Raw genomic sequence first — 22,720 nt, forward strand, 5'->3', positions numbered from 1 at the left:
TAATGTCTCTCGCCCGAGGGATATCTCCCTTCCTTCGTCGAGCTTCTCATCTCGTATCGTATATGCGAATGGATACGCGCTTAATGCCGCGCGCGCCCGAGTCAATTAACTTTCGCGAATGATATTCGATCTGTATAGGCGAGTTATCGCCGCGCGTTGCACGATTTCATATTATAGATGCAAGCGGACAACTCTCGATCGAGAGACTCATCGACATTAATTCGCGCGCCCGTCCAGGAATGAGAATAATACTCCCACGCGAAAACAGCAAAGGCATTGTCTACCGGATCCACCAAGTTGCTCGGGCTCAGCCATGAGAAGATTATATGCGTCTGGCTCGAATCGCGTATTAGACGACGAGGTGAAAAGATGAAAAGGGGGAGAGGCAAGAAAGCGAAGACGAGGGAAGGGAAGGAAACGCGCTGCTACAAGCTCTCTTATTAACGAGGAAGCGAAACAACTCGCACCGCGACGCTAATCGAACAGGCACACAAAACGCACCGTTCCTCTCCGTACTGCCGTATCAACGGCCATCTTTGTTCTTCGCGAGCGAACCGTAAGACGCGGTATGCCTGATGAGAATTTATCGAGGTATATGTTTGCTAACGTAGGAAATTCGACCTCGTTCGTTAAAGAGAGAAGGGAATTACCATCGCTTCGAAATTTCATCATTTTATAACGATTCAAAAACTTTACATGTCCAATATTGATCATCAGCGCCTGATGGAGATGGAGATTCGTGAGAAAACCATCTCTGTATTCGTGAATATAATAATATCCGAAAATTATAAATACGCTTTTTCTACGTCATTGCTATCTGTTATCGAGACGCTGAACATTACTGAACATGAAGAATTCGTCAAACGACGAAGTTAAAAACAATTATTGTGATACAAAGAACGGGGGCAATGCGCTTTGAATAATGGTATCAGCTGTTGTAGTTGCTATAAAGACCATCTGTACTCGTGAATATATAATATCTGAAAATATAAGTACCCTTGTTTTAAACATCATTGCTAGCTATCATCAAGATGTTGAACGTCATTGAACATCGAACGACAAAGTGGAAGACAATTGTGATACAAAGAGCGAGGGCAATGCGCTTTGAATAATGGTATCAGCTGTTGTAGCTACTATAAAGACCATCTGTACTTGAGAATATATACGAAAATGATAAATATCCTTGTTTTGTACATCATTGCTAGCTATCGTCAAGATGTTGAACATGACTGAACATCGAACGACAAAGTGAAAGACAATTGTGAGCGCGGGGGCAATGCGCTTCGAGTAATGGTATCAGCTGCTGTAGCCGCTAAAGAGAGCGTCCAGTGGCGCGAAGGTGATCGCCGAAGAGTGAGTCGTTTAACGAGGTGGTGGTCGCGACGAGATCTCCGGCAGAGAGACGAAGAAGGCGATGGCGGGTGTCGGCCGCGGTGGTCGCGCGATAGGTAGAAACGAACGAACGCGACGAAGGTGGCCGAGAATGGAGACGACGGCCGGCGTCTGCGAGAGAAGGCAGTTAGTGCGTGTTTACACGACAGCGCTATGTAGCCGGCGACCTCACAGGGGAGTCTGGACTTGAGCGGAGAGAACGTTTCTATTTGTTCGAACACTTCTCTCTCTCTCTCTCTCTCTCTCTCTCTCTCTTTCGTTCAGTTCTGCCTCGTTCTGACAAAGACAAGACTCTCCTTTTTGCCTTCAACCTTCCTTCCTTTAAGACGGGCGGCGAGGCAGCTCGATCAATACATTTGATGAAACCTCAACTTTGTTGCGGATTTTATATAGTTTGGTCCCTTTATGTTAGTTTTAGATTCTATAGTCTCGTAACTTGGAAATTATCTGCATTTTTGCAAAGTCTCACCATGTTCTTTCTTTTGCCTGCATCGATGTCTCCATCGTCGACTCGAGCTTCCGAATCCTAATAGTCGGTTTACATTTTTATATAGTAATGGGGAATATCTTTGGAAAAGATATATCCATCCGAGATCTTCGGTAGATCGTATCCATAGGAATTAGGAGGCTGGCGATGGACCTTTATGCGACTTTATATCGATTTTATAGTAGATATGCGTAGAGCTCTACGGACAAGATAATGATTATCTTACGATGCTGATTAAACGATTACTATAAAACGAAGAGCATTTAATGGATCGTTCGACTTTTATCACATCCCTTTATGAGACGTAGGGAACGTAGTATATTTCATATATTTTAACGCATTCTTATGCACACTAGAGAGTGTAAGATGACTTTCTTGAAAGGAAACTGTTAGGAAAATAATATGTAAACGAAACAATGCTATTTTTCTCTTCGAAGAAAAAACTTAAAATTGATTTGAAAAAAACATAATATTAAAAAAGAAAAATAAGAACTACTCATAAATTTTCAAAATTTAATTAAAATATAGACATATATAAAATATATCTTTCAAAAGTTTCAGACAAAAATAAGAATATTAAGTCGGCTCCTTAATTTTAAACGCGCGATGTTATTGCGATACTTAAGAAAGAAAGAAAATTTGAAAACTAAAGAATTTGTATTCTATATGATTGGAATCTCAGAAATTCCCCTTGTCCCTCTCTTAACTTCCCTTATAAAGAAATAGGCGAGAATTATAGGCTAAAAATAGAAAAAGGAATTTCTAAAATTCTAACCATATAGGATACAAATTCCTTAGTTTCCAAATATTCTTTTTTAATTGTCGCAATAACATCGCGTGTGGCTCTATTTGTCGAGATGAAGAAGGTGTATATTGTGTTTTTCAGACAAAAGTTTTATATATTTAAAAATCATGAAAAAAAGGTTCAATATGACTCGCTATTTGAATTCGGGTAACCAACCGTTTTCTTTCAGCCGCCACGCATTCTTCTTGCATTTATATCGTCTCAACTTATTACTCTATATTTCTTGAAGGATAAGTGGCGCGTAATGTATTCCATGTGACCATTTGTCACTCTCGTGGAAGACGAGACGACAATCAGTCTCGCTGCTTCAAAGGGATTTCGAGGTGTGATATTGTGTTGGGCGAGACTGAAAAGGGATGTATGTATCATCACCCTGAAATCCATAACCGTACTTCTTTTTTCAAGTTCCGACAAGTTGGAAGAGTAGGAGGAAAGGAGAACGCTTTATGGTCAAATAAAAGAAAAAGAAAAAGACGACTGCATAACAATAACGAATGTTACGTCGTCGATGCATACCGAGAGATGTGATTAAGTGCAACATCCAGATTAAGAATCAACACCATGAGAGACAAAAGAGTGCTGTTTGTAAAGGTCTGAAAAAACTATACAAACGGCAAATATATACAGCAAAAAATAAAAATATAATCATAATAGAATATGATATAAACGAGGAGTGAGAGGAGTTTGAAATTTCTCTCATCGGATCAGCATATATATATCGTTTCAGCAGATACGTTTTACGATTTAATTGTAAGTAGAGGAAGACCTATGGCAGGGAACTAAACGTATATAAGTTCTTACGTCTGTCGTAGCGATAGATGCGTAAAACAAGGCAGAAAAATGTATACGTAATACGTGTGTACGACAAGTGCACGATGCATTTTTTTACACACACACACACGCCTTACGTAGTTTACGTATACGTTTCTCTGCCTTATATACTTTACGTCTACGATTACGACGGACGTAAAAACTTACGTTTATAGTTGTCTGCCACACGTCGAAGTAGATCGGGTTGTCGAAAGCTTTCGAGAAGAGCGCGTTAAAGAAAATGGAGCCATCGAAGCCGGTGCAGTTTGGCACTTGGAGCTTTTGTATGTATCAGCGGGAGCTTCGCCAAGAACTGGCTTGTGCATGGACCAGGTGTGCGTACGTCCGCGGTGATATTTCACCAGTCATAAAAAAACGATTAGTCAAGACAAGTCGCGCGCGCGCGCGGACACGCGCAAGAGAAAGAGAGAGAGATGTGTCCTGATCTTTTTATATTATAACATCGTGCCGCGCTCATTTATTAGAAATAAAACTCTCTCCTACACCTGAGAGAGAACCAAGCGCACCGCCGGGAACAAAACTTACACGCACGCAACACGCATACACGTACACGTCCATCTCTCCTTCTCTCTAACTCCGGAGTTATGACGCGTTTAACATATAAATGAAAATCAGGCCTATAAAAGTTTAACGCCCGCGATTATCTGACCGGCCGAAGTTCTTTTCGCCCAACCCCTGCGCTTCCCTTCCTTTCTGCTCATTTACGAACTACTCCCCTGGACGGTGGATTCTATTTCGGCTTCTTTCTCTTGCCTTTATATGATAAAACGACAGCGTAAGCTGCTATATATGTCTCAGCAGTATATTAGGTAACAATCGTATTTCTTTTTATACATTTTTTTTCTTTAAAGATTATTAAAATTTATCAATTGTATTCCTAAAATTTATAGAAATTAATTTGCAGAATTATCGCACACATAAATAACATTATTATATTATTATTTTAATTGATTTTAAAATTATTCAACTGATATTTAATGGATTTAAAATCATTTGATCGTGACATAAATTGTTGCAGTTTGTTCACAATTTGCTGATATGTCTCGTGCGAATTTAGTTAGTTGGGTCTCGAAAACATCGTGAAAACATCGTGGAATCATTCATGGAAAGGAGTGTCTTCAAATTATAAACGGATTACAATCTACTTGTCAAATGTCAGATTACAGAATGGAGAATTTAATGCATAAAAATCATTAATATAAATCACAGGAGTTGCATTATATAAAGGTTTCGGAAATATTTTCCTTTGATGTGCATCACAAAAATATATAATCTATAGATATCAGGATCAGAATTTTCGAACGATCTTGCATTTTTTAGGGTTTCTATATTAACTATTTCCTATGCCTTCTATTATAATCTATCTCATCTTTTCGAGGTATACCTCTTCTCGCAGTATACCTTTTTAGTGCCATTCATCCCTGCTCTATTTAATAAAAAAATGCAACCATTTTTTATCTTGTCAGTTTTTCATGCAACTTAGTTTTCTTAGTCTCCCTCTATACATAGTAACAACAGAGTCAGCAACCCAGAAATAACTCCGATTACACACCCCTTACATTATGTTTCTATCTACAAACGACCTTTTTTCTAATAATAGAAAACTGCAAACTTTAAATTCGCAGAATTTTAGCGCCAACTCAGGTAAAAGAAATAGTAAGAATAGGTAAGCGCCAGCTCAGATAAAAGAAATAGAAAAATAGGTAGGAGAAAAGGGATCCCTGCGGAGGAAACCTGACCATTTTCATCATCTGCAGATGCCACTCTTACGGTAAAGATCATCCATTCGGAGCAGTTTGAATCTGGTTGGTATCAGTATTTTATATTACATGCACAGCGTCCAGCTTCGTGTATCGTCGCCATGAAACTGCTTTTCCCACAGTATATGACATCCGCAGGATTAATAGCATTCCGATCGTGGTAAAGACGATAGCGATGCTGCGGCTGATCCTCTCTCTCCGTTTAACCTAAAGTTTCCACGAACGCGAAACGGCGAACGTTCTCGCGGATCCCCGTAGGTTATTTTGAATATTGCATGCGAGGAATATATTTCGATTCCGGGAATCGAAGTTCGCCTGCAGAGCGCGATTATCCAGCCCGCCGTCGAGTGCAATAACAGATTCTTTCCCCCATCGTCTTCTCTCTCTCTTTCGCTCTCATGGGTATACAAGTTCCTTGCTATCCACTCGGTATCTCGGTATGCGTGCTACGCGAGAATCATCATCGCTTATAACCGAGAGACGAGATCGAGAGGGATGAGAGACGTGAGAGAGAGATCCGTCCGTTTATATTCTCCTCCGCGCGATCGTGCGCAATTGTATGGCGGTTTCGTGTCACGAAGAAGGAAAGATCGGCGAAACGCGAATATAAACACTTCACCCGGGATATGGCATTGAATCGCGGCGACGCGGCACGTATTCGATTTTTTTTCAAAAAGGACGACCGGTTCCTCGGCGTATCTATAATAGTGTATACAAACACGTCGCCATAATTGGAGTAAGATCCCGGCCGACGATTTTTGTCGCTTCGAACACCAGAGATCGGATGTCCGTGGAGAAATATAACCGGAATGCGTTTTATTAAAAATAATGATGCGTGGTTTGAATCGTCGTAGTATATCGCGATTTTCCCGTCAACCAATGATTGGATGTGTACTTGGAGGTTTTCTCACGAAATAAGAGTAATAATTGCAGAAAACTGCAATTTAATTAGAAAACAAAATAAAATATATACTTTTACTTTATTGATTTCGAATATTTTCCCTATAGTCGAAATTGTTCTTTTAAACTTAAAAAAAAAAAGAATTATTAAATTAATAAATATTTATTTCAATACTGCATAATCAAACATTTATTTAGGACAAATAAATATTTATTAGTTTCAAATAAATGATTCATTAGGCAGTATTGAAATAAATATTCGAATTCAATAAACTTTTGTTTCAGTGTACTTTCGACTTTGATGTTGAATCTAATTCTACTATTTTAAGTAGTTAAAATATTCTATGTTAAAACTTATGTATATATCTGATCTATAATTGTGTCGGAAGTTTCTTTTAAATATCTAAAGGTATGTTAACAAAAGTTTTAATTCCCGGATTAATAATCCGGAGCGGTTAATTGAAATAATTGAATACAATATACCAATCTATAAAAAAAAACCAAAAGGGGAAGGAATTTAAGTACAAAGAAAACATAAAATTTCGATCGCATTTCCGGGCGTTTTAAAGAATGTTAAAAACGAATTTTTTGTCTCACATTTTCAAGAAATTCTTCATAAACCATTAAGGCCCGTTCTACAAAATAATATCACAGTTGGATGTCGGAATTTTCATTTTTAGATAAACGAAACTTACTCAATTGGGCTATCGCTTAAGTTCCGATAGCCGACTGTAACTTATTGTTGTCATCCAGGGCCTATATACAGGGTGTCCCAGACCTACCGTATAACCTGTTAACGATGGATTCCTGGGGTCATTTAGAGACGATTTCTCCTGTGCAAAAATGTCGAGGCATCAATAATTTCTGAGTTATAAGCGATTGAAAAAGAAGGGTTTTTCGCAAACTAAACTTTGTGGTGTTAGGACTAACATAATTCCATTCTTCAGTTAATTTCAAATGGAGTTTACTTTAATAAAATTTTAATTTAAAGATTAGTTAAAAAGATATGTAATAATAAAGATTGGAAGTTCGCAAAAAATGATGACCTCCCTCGACATTTTCGTTGAGAAAAAATCGTCTCCAAATGACTTCAGGAATCCACCATTAACAGGTTATACGGTAGGTCTGGGACACCCTGTATAAGGATCATGCCTATAAAGAGATTATTTTCAGAAATATCGCATTCTAGATAAAGATATATTGTATTTTTAAAAAAGCAAACGAAATACATTAGGAATAAGGTGCATCCCTCTCTGTAAGATCACCGAAGATAGCCTGTCAGGCCTGTCTGAAACCTAATAAATCAAGCTGAAACTGGAATTAATAAGCCGCAAAAAATATAAAATATTATGCGAATAAAAACGTCTAAGGCGCCGCATAAATGCTTTAGATGTAATTTGATCGATCGTGTTTGTTAAAAATTCTATACGGTTTTCCGACGTAGAATATTCAACGCGATTAAAACCATGTCCTGAGGATTAGATCTTAAAGAGAAACGATGAAAACAAAGTGATAAATATAAGGCCAACTTATCGAGCTGAATATTCGAGATGTTCAGTCAACTACCATTTATTACATGTATAAATTATAAAACTACAGTCATTATATTAAAACTAACGCAAATTACAATCATTCTATAAACGTTTCGACCGCACGCGGTCTTCTTCAGTATAATTATTGAAATATAAATTCTTACAATTCACATAATATCGAAATTTAATTATAGTTATTCAGAATCAAGAGTTTTTGAGTAATTAACGCGTGTTTCAATCCGTCCTGTCCAACAATGTTCGCCTCGATATGATCCCTGATTTTGTTCAGATCTCGGATAGTTTCATCGTTAATATGCGAGAAATTAACCCGTTCCGTAGGCGCTGCGATTTATAAAAAATTACCGATCAACGCATGTCCAAATTATAATATGTATCCCCTACAATTGGTAGTATGCTTACCTATCATCGTTCTTCTTGATAATTTTGCTATTTATTAACAGTTATTAAGGATGACACATAACAAACCAACAATACAGAAAGACAGCTCATTTTAAACTCTACTTGATCGGAGAGCGTGCGTGTTTATATATGATCTAATATCTATGTTTTACTCGTTAATGTCCTATTTGTCCTATTATTATTTCTTGTTCGCTAATATATCCAAAATATCAAAATACGACTCGCTAAGTAACTCAGTATCTTTGTTTAAATTTAGTCCATTTTTTTGTTCCTTGATATGTAGCATCTCAGAAATGAGTCTTTTATAATAATTATTTTCGTTGTCCATGATCTTAACATTGTCCCAATTAAAAGTATGATGTTCATTTATTATGTGTTCAGAAATTACTGAATGTTTCGTTGAGTCCAACCTAATATTATTTTTATGTTCTTTTATTCGCGTCTGCAATTGCCTCTTTGTTTGGCCTACATAAGATGCATTACAATTATTGCAACTGATCTTATAAACCACATTCGAATTGCATGGATGTTTAGTTTTATCTTTCTGCGCTTTAATAATATTGTCCAGTTTGTTGAGACATCTATACCCTACCATACAATTTTTATTTTTTACCGAGGAAACAATCATTTCTGAGATCCCATCTATATACGGAATGACAAAGAATTTTTTATTGACCGAGTCATTTCTTATACTTTTTGTTCTTTCTATGTTGGCCTGTCTCTCTATAATGCTCCCCTTAGATATGATGTGTTCTATCCGATGATTAATTTTGTTAAAAATCAGATCAAGAGGGTAACCATTGCTTCTGAGTATATTAATAATTAACTCCAAATTTTTATTAAAAAATAGTGGATGTGATAGCAATAGACATCTGTCTACAAGGTTATATATTATTCCTATTTTGTGGCATAGTGGGTGGTTTGAATAAAATGATAACGTCCTTCCTGAGAAGGTTTCTTTTTGATACCAGTCTATATATATTTTGTTATTAATAATTTTAAGTGATAAATCTAAGAAATTCAAGCTATGGTTAACCTCTTGTTCGACCGTGAATTTAAGTCTTTCATGATAGTTGTTAAAATTATTCACAATCTGAGTCATATTAGTCATAGAGGTGGCCACTATTATGTCATCCACATAACGAAAATAAAACAAACATTCCAAATTCAACGCTTTGAGAACTGTATCCTCAAGATCTTGCATAACCAGGTCTGCAATAATTGGTGATAACGGTGACCCCATAGGGGTCCCAAACGTCTGTTTATAAATTATGTCATCAAATGTAAAATATGTAGAAGTCAATATGAATTTTATACCCCCCAAAAATTCGTTTTTCGGTATTTTAGTATTTATTCCAATGTGATCCCATCTATCGTTAATACCGTCAATCGCAAGATCCAGAGGAACGTTCGTAAACAAAGACACCACATCCAAGGAAAACATCCTATCATTATCATCAATCTTTTTACCAGACAATATGCTGTACAAATCAAAACTATTATTAATATGACTTTTCGCTTTGGGTAGACTAGTTCGTAAGGTGTTTTGTAAAAACGAAGCCAGCGAGTATAGAGCTGTATCAACCGATGAAACTATGATTCTAACTGGATAGTTTTCCTTATGGATTTTCGGTAATCCATACGCTTTTGGAAGGAGAGAATCACTACAACGTAATTTATAATATTCGTTTTTTGAAATATAATCTTCCTTAAGCCATCTCTTCAACAAATCATTCAAATCGTTCTCTATTTTTTTGCACGGATTTTTTTTAACAATAGTGTAAGTGTTGACATCTTTTAAAACGTTTTCCATTTTGTTAATATAATGAGATCTTTCCATTGCCACCGTAGCATTACCCTTGTCCGCGCGTGTGAATAGAACATTCGGATTGTCTTTACAAAATTTTATTAAATCTCTGTGTGCACCAAGTAATTTTTGTTGACTTACGTCATTTTTATCCTTCGTGTTCAGAAGTTGTGCAAATTTTGGAACCGCGATATTTCTGATTGTTGTGAGATTATTAATATTATTTCGTTTGCTATTACTCTCTATGTCCTTGATGAATTCATGTATCGCTGTTTTTTTACTAATATTCGGAAGACAGAATTTATCACCCATTTGCAACAGATTAGAAACGTTAGGCGGAATGTCTGTGTTGGAAAGATTAACAAACCATTTTTTATTAGTATTTTCCAAAGGGTTAATTGTATCATTGAGAAATTTATTGGCTTCTATGTGTATATTGATCTCCTTGGCATCATTAGTGATTGCCCTGAGAGAATTTTGTGATATTTTCGTCGGTTGTGAAGTTTCAAAATGTAAAGAACAATGTATATCTATAGGTTTGATGCTGTTGATATACTTATAGTGTTGTTTTCTCTTAAGCCAATTGAATTTCTTTTCGTGTGCAGTAACCAATCTGTTGTGGCAATTTTTAAAAGCAATGTTATGATGTTCGAAAATTCTATTCCACGCGAGTACAGGTAAACGATTAAATAACCCGCTGGTGAGATGAAAAATCCTATTTTGTAATGACTCTACCTGTCTATGCAAATCAAAGATTTCAATGCTCATCGCATTTGTTTTGAATTTGTACAACATACTATCTAGTCTTCTGATCGATCTGTGATGAAAAACGTTAAATTTAATGCGGCAAAAACCTTCTAAATGTGTAGGAAAAATATCGCTATTTTTACAATTTCTTAAAAATTCCAATTTTGCTCTCGCTCTTATTAACAAGTAATTCGCATTAATCCATTGTTTAAAATAATCTGCGGTTATTCTTCCAAAAACTCTATGAATAAAATTAAAATTAAAATAGTAATCAGTCCGTTTTGTGTTAAATTGACGCATTGTAAGGCCAGCGTATATTAAAAATAAATTAATACAATTGTCGCTCGTATATTGAAAACAAAGTGATAAATATAAGGCCAACTTATCGAGCTGAATATTCGAGATGTTCAGTCAACTACCATTTATTACATGTATAAATTATAAAACTACAGTCATTATATTAAAACTAACGCAAATTACAATCATTCTATAAACGTTTCGACCGCACGCGGTCTTCTTCAGTATAATTATTGAAATATAAATTCTTACAATTCACATAATATCGAAATTTAATTATAGTTATTCAGAATCAAGAGTTTTTGAGTAATTAACGCGTGTTTCAATCCGTCCTGTCCAACAATGTTCGCCTCGATATGATCCCTGATTTTGTTCAGATCTCGGATAGTTTCATCGTTAATATGCGAGAAATTAACCCGTTCCGTAGGCGCTGCGATTTATAAAAAATTACCGATCAACGCATGTCCAAATTATAATATGTATCCCCTACAATTGGTAGTATGCTTACCTATCATCGTTCTTCTTGATAATTTTGCTACTTATTAACAGTTATTAAGGATGACACATAACAAACCAACAATACAGAAAGACAGCTCATTTTAAACTCTACTTGATCGGAGAGCGTGTGTGTTTATATATGATCTAATATCTATGTTTTACTCGTTAATGTCCTATTTGTCCTATTATTATTTCTTGTTCGCTAATATATCCAAAATATCAAAATACGACTCGCTAAGTAACTCAGTATCTTTGTTTAAATTTAGTCCATTTTTTTGTTCCTTGATATGTAGCATTTCAGAAATGAGTCTTTTATAATAATTATTTTCGTTGTCCATGATCTTAACATTGTCCCAATTAAAAGTATGATGTTCATTTATTATGTGTTCAGAAATTACTGAATGTTTCGTTGAGTCCAACCTAATATTATTTTTATGTTCTTTTATTCCGAATGTTCTATTCACACGCGCGGACAAGGGTAATGCTACGGTGGCAATGGAAAGATCTCATTATATTAACAAAATGGAAAACGTTTTAAAAGATGTCAACACTTACACTATTGTTAAAAAAAATCCGTGCAAAAAAATAGAGAACGATTTGAATGATTTGTTGAAGAGATGGCTTAAGGAAGATTATATTTCAAAAAACGAATATTATAAATTACGTTGTAGTGATTCTCTCCTTCCAAAAGCGTATGGATTACCGAAAATCCATAAGGAAAACTATCCAGTTAGAATCATAGTTTCATCGGTTGATACAGCTCTATACTCGCTGGCTTCGTTTTTACAAAACACCTTACGAACTAGTCTACCCAAAGCGAAAAGTCATATTAATAATAGTTTTGATTTGTACAGCATATTGTCTGGTAAAAAGATTGATGATAATGATAGGATGTTTTCCTTGGATGTGGTGTCTTTGTTTACGAACGTTCCTCTGGATCTTGCGATTGACGGTATTAACGATAGATGGGATCACATTGGAATAAATACTAAAATACCGAAAAACGAATTTTTGGGGGGTATAAAATTCATATTGACTTCTACATATTTTACATTTGATGACATAATTTATAAACAGACGTTTGGGACCCCTATGGGGTCACCGTTATCACCAATTATTGCAGACCTGGTTATGCAAGATCTTGAGGATACAGTTCTCAAAGCGTTGAATTTGGAATGTTTGTTTTATTTTCGTTATGTGGATGACATAATAGTGGCCACCTCTATGACTAATATGACTCAGATTGTGAATAATTTTAACAACTATCATGAAAGACTTAAATTCACGGTCGAACAAGAGGTTAACCATAGCTTGAATTTCTTAGATTTATCACTTAAAATTATTAATAACAAAATATATATAGACTGGTATCAAAAAGAAACCTTCTCAGGAAGGACGTTATCATTTTATTCAAACCACCCACTATGCCACAAAATAGGAATAATATATAACCTTGTAGACAGATGTCTATTGCTATCACATCCACTATTTTTTAATAAAAATTTGGAGTTAATTATTAATATACTCAGAAGCAATGGTTACCCTCTTGATCTGATTTTTAACAAAATTAATCATCGGATAGAACACATCATATCTAAGGGGAGCATTATAGAGAGACAGGCCAACATAGAAAGAACAAAAAGTATAAGAAATGACTCGGTCAATAAAAAATTCTTTGTCATTCCGTATATAGATGGGATCTCAGAAATGATTGTTTCCTCGGTAAAAAATAAAAATTGTATGGTAGGGTATAGATGTCTCAACAAACTGGACAATATTATTAAAGCGCAGAAAGATAAAACTAAACATCCATGCAATTCGAATGTGGTTTATAAGATCAGTTGCAATAATTGTAATGCATCTTATGTAGGCCAAACAAAGAGGCAATTGCAGACGCGAATAAAAGAACATAAAAATAATATTAGGTTGGACTCAACGAAACATTCAGTAATTTCTGAACACATAATAAATGAACATCATACTTTTAATTGGGACAATGTTAAGATCATGGACAACGAAAATAATTATTATAAAAGACTCATTTCTGAGATGCTACATATCAAGGAACAAAAAAATGGACTAAATTTAAACAAAGATACTGAGTTACTTAGCGAGTCGTATTTTGATATTTTGGATATATTAGCGAACAAGAAATAATAATAGGACAAATAGGACATTAACGAGTAAAACATAGATATTAGATCATATATAAACACGCACGCTCTCCGATCAAGTAGAGTTTAAAATGAGCTGTCTTTCTGTATATTGTTGGTTTGTTATGTGTCATCCTTAATAACTGTTAATAAGTAGCAAAATTATCAAGAAGAACGATGATAGGTAAGCATACTACCAATTGTAGGGGATACATATTATAATTTGGACATGCGTTGATCGGTAATTTTTTATAAATCGCAGCGCCTACGGAACGGGTTAATTTCTCGCATATTAACGATGAAACTATCCGAGATCTGAACAAAATCAGGGATCATATCGAGGCGAACATTGTTGGACAGGACGGATTGAAACACGCGTTAATTACTCAAAAACTCTTGATTCTGAATAACTATAATTAAATTTCGATATTATGTGAATTGTAAGAATTTATATTTCAATAATTATACTGAAGAAGACCGCGTGCGGTCGAAACGTTTATAGAATGATTGTAATTTGCGTTAGTTTTAATATAATGACTGTAGTTTTATAATTTATACATGTAATAAATGGTAGTTGACTGAACATCTCGAATATTCAGCTCGATAAGTTGGCCTTATATTTATCACTTTGTTTTCAATATACGAGCGACAATTGTATTAATTTATTTTTAAGAAACGATGAATTTTTTCGTAGAAAGTAAAAGATTTCTTAGTAAAAAAGATTATACCTAAGGAATCTCAAGAAACAAAACCGGGTTAGAAGAAAAGACCCGAAAAGAAAATCTCAGGTAGAACGATGGAAATGCCCGATCAATTCGCGTGCCATTTTTAAATGTTCCGTCTCGCTTTCAGCCTTTCGTCTCGTGTTGGAATAAGGAATCTCACGGAATTTTCGTTAGTGCCGCGTGTGCATCGTTGCGTTCGCACGAGCGAAAGTGCAAGTGCGCGTACTTATGGAAATGTAAAAAAAAAAAGGTCACCTACGATAAATAGACGTCAGACTCGAACGCGCAAACACAATGAAATCATTCGACTCGTGTACAAACGTGCGCATCACAGTTTGATCTCTCTCATTTGATCTGTATTATATGCAGTAATTATTACTTCTCACAATTTCGCTTGGACGAATCTCCTGGCACCGACGTGGCGCGTCTCGATCTCGACGAATTTACGATTTATCTCCCTCGGCTCTGGCGAATCGGCCAAATTGGAATGTCGGCGACGCGTCTCGGCAATTTTTTTCCCCATCTCGTCCGGGAGAGATTTATTAACCAGCTTGACGAGCGTATTTTGATAGCGCGGTCTCGTAGCGTGATTTATCATTCGCCGCGTGCTTAGCGCGTTCGACATGACGTTATTGCGCCGGTTATTGCATATACCTATATGCCCCGATGGCGCTTAACCTACCTACCTAACATACGATAGCGATTGTGCATGCGTGCGTAGAGATCTCTCTTATACAGGGAACACGCTTATACAGGGTGTATCCAAATAAGTGCGAACAATTTTAGATATATTTTTTTATATAAAAACTATTTTTAAAACTATTTTGTATTACAGGTGCAGGCAAAGTGGCACTTTGTGTGCGTGTTTTCTGTGCGGAAAGCGGCCGATTTCCCACGCCGCCATTTAGCGGCGACGCGGTAAGTGAATAATCCGCATTCAAAGCCATTGCCCACGGCTTCGGCCGTGGACAATGACTTTGAACACGGCTATTCCCGCACCGTGCCGCCGTAAGATGGCGGCATGCGATTAGCCACCTCGCACACAGAAAACGCGCACAAAGCCACTTTGCCTGCACTTGTAATACATAATATCATGTGTATCAAATGCGGATTGACAATTGTTCACTCGTGTGGGATGGTCCATCTCCCGCACTCGTGACCAATTGTCAACTTTCCGCACTTGATACACAATATACTATTCTTCGTAAAAACTTTGGGAGGGATACAAGAGTGTATGTTTATATAAGAAACCCCCTTTAATTAAAAAATCATCTCCTAAAATTTGTCACTTGTTTCGATGCATCCTGTATGTATATGTAATATGTGGGCGAAGTGGCAGGCTTCCGTCATCCACGCCTCACTTCCCCGCTTATTGGATTATCCGGCGCGAATCGTAAATCTCGACGACGCGGAGGAGTCGCCAAAGCCGTAAACATCCCCGTCGAATTATCATCCTCGAATTAACCCGACCGCTCGTAAATTCGTATATATCGCGATCGAGAAACGCGACGAGGCGAGAAGTCATCACCGGCAGATTCGAGTAAACTCTCTCGTCGGAGTAGAAAAAAATAGCGAGAAGTAATATAATTACTCGGAGATACACACAAACGCCGCGTTGCGCCGAAATGAAGAGGAAGAAAGAGACGCTAAAGAGAGAAGGAAGGAAGAAGAAGAAGAAGAAGAGCGGATGGAAGAGGGAAGAAGGGATGGAGGCGAAGCGATGGCGTGATAAATGATCGAGTATTTAACACTCTTTACGGATTAGCATATAAACTACGGGCAGTCCATAGATCTTCGTGGCAACGCATTAACGGACGGAGGAGAGCAGAGCACACCGGGACTCTCTCTCTTCTTCTCCCATCGTTTTGTCCGTCCATCGTACCTCCCTCTTCGGGACGTAACCGATCTCTCGAGCTACGCCGAGCGAGTTATTGTTTCGCGCGATTCCCATCCATCCCGTTTATATCCGTCTCTCTCTCTCTCTCTCTCTTCCCGCGAATGTCTCTCGCGAACGAGCCGTTAATTCAATGATAACCAACACTGGTAACGCCCAACCGATACCTCGTTTCCTTCGCAATCGTAAAGATACCTCTCTTCAACGTGACGTATCTATAATGCTCGAACATCAATTTTTATCGCAGACGCCGTTCATGAAGTATATATATATATATATATATATACATATATACTCGGTGTTAATAAATAATCGCGCTAATCTATTCGTCACGACTCCTGTATCTCTTTCTTAATGTATGCACCGCTTATATCGGATAGCCGCGAACAGATGGTCAGATGGATCGATAGATAGATATAGATACGCGAAAACGAGAAATCGATAAAGCGATACACAAAGCTGTTACGAACGAGCCGCTTCCGTCCGAGACGTTTCCCTTCCTCGGATGTTATATTATCCGCAATTAAGCCCCCTTCGTCGAGACGGGGCTCGACGATCCGCAACCGATCGCCCTCCGAGCCGAAAGAAGGGAGAGCCCCTTAATCGGCCCGCTAATAAAGCGAGAAAGAGAAAATGACGTGGTTACAACGGCGTAGATAAAAGTGAGATTTGCTGATTAATTGATTAGGGAGGCGCCAAAGTCCGCCCCGTGCATTATACGGGGCCCCGAGAGCTCGTACCCCGTCATTAAGGGCGCGAGACGCGCGCGCTTGCACGATATAGTATACCGTGTATATCGCGCTACGCATCGTATAACACGACTCTTTCCGTGAGAATACACCGGCCTCTTTTCACAGGTCGTCGAGAAATCTCCGAGCGACAATCTTTCTTTCCGTGACAACATTCCCGAAATCGCACGCATAATATTTCACCCACCTAGATATCCTAATATAGGTATTCGTGTAAAATACACTATAGATGGAGTTTTTTCTCTTCAAACTTATATCTTGAAAATATCATAGGACAATATGGTTTGACATCAGTCTTAATCGAAATTTTGTGTCTTAGTTTCTCTATAGTTATGGATTTTAAAGGATTTTCGATAGACAAATTATATCAAAATTGAATTCTTATTAGCACGATTCCTTCCAGTGTACGGTTGGTTTTCGCCAAATACACCGTACAAGACAGTTGTTTCACACGGGACCTCGTTCTCTAATCCTCCGGAGAACCTGTCCACATTCCCGGAATCGCACGCATTTTTGGTCCGACATTTTAGGTATAGGTAGCGAATCATGGGAACATGATTTGCAAGAAAAATTTTAAAAGAAAATTCGCTCTACATTGTGTGGGATAATATGGTATTTGAAGTTGTTTAATTAAAAATTTTGAGATTAAGAGATTTTTGTTATTAGTATCTGCGTGTATGTACCTTACATTACCATAGGAAATAGATAATTACATCGTATAATATTTGATAGCTGCTTATCAATTCATAAATCGAAAACAGAATCTTTGATACACTTCATCGAGAATTTATTTGGACTCGAGAAGTATTTCACACGAAAAACATTCAAGTGATTTCTCGCTTCTAACATCATAATTCGATATGACATCGCGATGATTTTAAGAGCTTTAATTTAAAAAAAAATGGTGCTGATCAATCGCGTGCTTTCGCGATAAGTCGCGAAAAACTGATGGGATTATGGAAGCCGCAGTGTTGCGAACATCAGTGTACACATATACACACATATGTCAAACGGATTCGCGTTTGTTAGCATCTCGCATCTCGGTCCGATCAAAACAGGAACAAGGGGTAAGACGCGTGCTTCTTCGAGGACCCTACTAAATCGTTGAGCGCCAAAGACCGAAATGTTTACTCGTCAAGCGAAAGGAGAGAATTCTCGGTAAGCATAAAACTTGGTTGATGTACGCCAACCGGGCTCAGATCAAAGTCGCGCGCTTTCAAACAATGTTAGAACCGCGCGTTGCACCCGCGTGTCTCTCCAGATCAGTGCTCTCTAGTACATTCTCCTTTAGAATCTACTCGTAAATATGTATATCTCTCTTCCTCGAATCGATCTTTAGAGATACATCGCAATCTTATATATTGACACATCTCGCGATACGTCAATTTTCCTCCCTCACGGCCGAATATAGAATATCTCCCCTTTCGCGTTTCTCGAAATTTAGGACGAATTTCGTTGAGAAAATATATATCTTTTCCGATTATATGTTCTTAAAAAGAGACCAAGATATAATTGACCCGACGTTGGTGAAATTGGTCGTATAAGGGTGCGGCTCTCTCGAGCTGGACGGAAATCGGCGATAACCGAGCGACTGCGATCGTTATAAGCTGTGGCGACTCCCCGGAATCGGCACGACGGTGCTGAAAGGGCACGTACGCGCGACCGAAGATTCGTGCTGAAAACAATGCTCGCGGTGTAATATTAAAGAGTCGGGGCCTCGGTGCGCGCGTGGCGCTGCACAGCCCAACGCAATATTGTTTTGTCCCGTACGAGCGCGGTGGTCACGAACCGGTGTATTTTCACGGTGTAAGCTTTTATCGTCTCTCCGTGCTGCCTCTCTCTCTCTTTCTGTGCATGGGAGCCGTTTTCATTTTTTTCCAAGACTCGCGCGCGGATTCGTGTAACAGAGTACTAGTTCAATTTACCCAAGAATAGAAGGGAATAGGAATGATATATTGTATATACGATGTAAGAATGGAAGGTGGTAATGATGCGAGTTTTTAAACATCAGATGCAAGAGCGAATGTTAAAGCTTGAAAATGTCATTTCTTTCGTCAATTCGAACAGCAGCGTTTTCAAACCGATGATCGAGATCACGAATGAGTTTAATAAACGCGATCGTACAAAGTGTTAGGCGACATTTGTAAAAGGTTCGACGCGACAACATAGTGCTTGTTGCACGCTGTAATACGAGACCGCATTAAAAGACCGGTCTCCCGTTCCGCTATTTCTTTTTTCTTAAAATATTCGTCCTTTACATATCGGTCACTAAAATCTGAAAAGTGCACGGTTTCAGATGCACGGTTTTTTTTCAGAGAAAAAGACGTTTAATGGATTGTGTGAAGTAAACAAAAGAGAGAAATAACTAGAAGAAGCTCCCCGTGGGGAACAATTAAAGACGGACCAAATACGTCCATTTATATACGTTAAAAGCCTATGAGATCAAAAATTTCACACAAAATGAAACAGAAAAAAATTCCCATGACAAATCATTGTTCAAGGCCAGAAGATTCTTTTCGGGCTCTTTTTCTTTATATGCCGAAAAACCCATTTATATTATAAGTGATGATTCGTAGTTGCCGTGGGTTCTAAAGACTTAAGCATCATAAGCCTTTATATAAATCTTCCTACAGAGACCATTAACGCAAGACCAACAGGAAATACAATAGTACACAGTTTTCGGTTGAAACTTTCGTACTCTACCATAATTTTGTGAACCACTACTACTGTGTATCTGTCTTCCTCTATTATCTGCCTAAACTGTCTAAAAAGATATATGGCTCATCTCGAGACCCCACAGCGTTCTCCGCTGACTGCGAAAATTGATCGGAACGTGGCTAGACATTCGTTTGGGTGGGAAAACGACCCACTGCTTTACGAATGGCGTCCAAATGCACGAGTTAATGGCAGAGAGACTAAATGCTGGCGCGACCTCGATCCGGCGAACGCACACGCGCACACGTAATCGAGGGAGGCGTCAGCTAATTACGACGGTAGATCTCTCCTCGCTTGCGGTCGAAATTCTGGGTAACTTATCGTGCGATCGCGCGTGCGATTTCACGGTCCTGGCGCCGATGACGAGCGTCAACCTGCCTGAGATAGAGAAAGAAGATCGACACAGGATCGACGGAGCGGCGTCTCTTCGTGCGATAAAGATCTAAAAAGAAGCGGAAAATGAGCGGAAGAGAGGGGACAAAGGATCTTTCCTCCCTCGAAGGGAACAAGGGACTTTCCTGTCCTGAAGGGAATCTTCTCGTCTTTTGAGCAAAAAGGTTACGAGGACAAGTCGTCCTCGCTACATTATAGGAGGCTAGATGGAATTGTGGATTATGCTTATACCTGCTGCTTCCTGCAAGTTACACCACATATGTATACATAAAACACGCACCATTTTGCGCGCACATTCTTCGATAGCAATGTTCGCGCGAAACTATAATGATATGATAATAATACATTTTTTGATGCTGAATAATACAAAAGGCGTACCACGATAGGTCGTTGTTTTGTGGTAATGTGGTATAATGGGAGTAATTAAGAAAGAAGCGAGATAATAAGATAAATATAAGACATGACTAAAACTAACGATATACGACGAGTCGCCACGTAAGAAAAAGTATTAGTATTTCAAACAAGCATTTTACACTTATTCTTTTTTTTTCAGATAATCTATCGGTCGAATTTTCTATCTCTCTAATTATTATATCCCATCGATGTATCAAAGCGATGCATTTAGCGAAAGATTCGAATTCTTGTAACGCGAAGATATAATTTTTATTACTCTCTTCCTCTCTTTCTTCTTCTTCGAAATTTAAATGACTATTAAATAAATACACATAGCAGTCCGTTAACCTAGGTTGTTGACCGAATAACAGTTTTATACGGTGGAATTTAAATTAATTAAACTAATTAATCAAATGCACCTGTATCAAAAATTCAAGAGACTTTCGAGATAGCGATCCTCTCGCCTGGAATAATCGCGCGCGAGTCAATAGCGACTTATACGATTTTTCCAAAACAAAGGCCACTTGTTCTCGCAGCCGCTCCTCCTGATAAAAATAATGCCATGATAATTATACGCGCGAGCCAGGCAAGCGCGTCTGTTTCGGCGTCAGATTCGACTTAATGAGAAGAAAATTAAAAGACGATTCGCGTGTAATCAAAGAAAGACGAGAAGGAAGGCATATAATAATCGCGATCATAATTGGAAAAATAATTTAACGATCTACATACAGTAAAGCTATTATACTCGAGGCAAGAAGGAAGGTAAGATCGCGATACCGAGTTTCACCGGGCGTATCGCGTTGCCTCACGCGCTTTTCCAGCCGCGTTTTAATTAGGAATAATTTTTCCTCGACGAAATGTACGCTTATTTTCATCCCGATCCAGAGGAAGTTGTATTACTGCGCGTTTATATACAAGAGAGACGATAATTTTACATTCGCGACGCAATGAGGCCGTGTATGATACATATATATATATATGTATATTAGATATATACATACGTATACAAGAGAAACGTTTGAGAGAGAGAAAAAAAACGGTGAGCGACATTCTTCGGGATTCCACGTGCGAACGGAACGAATCGACGCGTTCTTCTTCTTCTTCTGGTCGCGCAGCAACGCTCGGGATAAAAGGCGCGGGTCCGGGTGCCACGAACCGTATTACAGATTCACCTCGGCGATCTCTTGGACTCCGCGTCCCATTATCGGCTCACTAATAATATGCGGGAGACTCTAAATCACGTTACAAAAGGCTGAGGTGGCGCGTGAATGGCGCGGCCCGAGGACTGGATTTCAATTTGTCTTGATCGCCGCGACGTGAATATTAAAAGCTCTCTCCGCTCGCGCGCGCGACCAGAATGGCCACGAGTCTCTACACGTGTGTGCGTATGTGTTTGTAGCGCCGCGCTTACGAGTGTGCGTGTACCACTCCTGTATTCCGAATACATACGCAGTCGCGTCGTGCTGCGTAATGCCGGTAAACGTTGCTCGTCGCGCGAAGCTAATTATTCTCTATCCATTTCGCGCTATACGTCCTCGCGAGAGGATTCTTTCACTGTTCAAGAGAGAGAGAGAGAGAGAGCAAAGTCCGTCTGCACAAAAGTACGGCTTAAGCAAAGTTTACGAGCAAGAGTTGTTAAACCGTTACGAGAGGGAGAGATAAGATCGGCGTGAAATCGGTCCTGAATCTGTCTACTTTTTTCCAGAACGATATAATATATGTCTGCCATGTGTGAAAGTATGTGGGTAATGTACGTGTGGATCGATAGATCCTCTAGAATGGGCGTGCAACAAACGGCACCATCATTTTTCATCGTCGATCGTATTAATTACCGGCGCGGAGAGATAGTTTGATCGTTCGGGCCCGATCATTAAGCGATCGATTAAAGGGGGAAGAGAGAGAGGTCACACTCTCCTCGCTTGTTAATAGCGGCCCCGTATAGTTGTACGAGCGTGTCGATTAAAGATACCTTAATGATTCGCTCGTAATACTGCGCGATCGTCGGCTTCGTGACTCGTTACCGTGACTTATCGTTAATCATATTTCGTTTCGTATACGAGCGTACATAAATTACGGTAAACAATGCGAGAGATATCGCTCATCATACATGTATATGCGAAAAGGGGAGAGTTTCCAAGATTTAATTCATGAGTATCAGATCGATCAGATAAGATAGCGCGCGATATTGTCGAAATTTCTTACAAATTATCGCGAGATTCCAG

General features: G+C 38.3%; 1 protein-coding gene and 1 long non-coding RNA gene across 6 annotated transcripts in view; both read right to left on the reverse strand.

Annotated features, from left to right (window-relative positions):
- The window catches only part of retn (retained), a 110,510-nt gene that overhangs the window by 32,197 nt on the left and 55,593 nt on the right, over positions 1 to 22,720 (reverse strand). The gene's annotated exons all lie outside the window — the stretch shown is intronic.
- Positions 7,729 to 10,740, reverse strand: LOC146723305 (uncharacterized). The gene is made up of 2 exons (XR_014924646.1): positions 8,128 to 10,740; positions 7,729 to 8,049 (listed from the first exon to the last, which is right to left on the reverse strand). It is a non-coding gene; the product is annotated as an uncharacterized LOC146723305 (long non-coding RNA).

This window comes from Nylanderia fulva, unplaced genomic scaffold, assembly GCF_048542155.1.
Source record: "Nylanderia fulva isolate GAGA-0341 unplaced genomic scaffold, ASM4854215v1 Scaffold21, whole genome shotgun sequence".
Taxonomy (NCBI): Eukaryota; Metazoa; Arthropoda; class Insecta; order Hymenoptera; family Formicidae; genus Nylanderia; species Nylanderia fulva.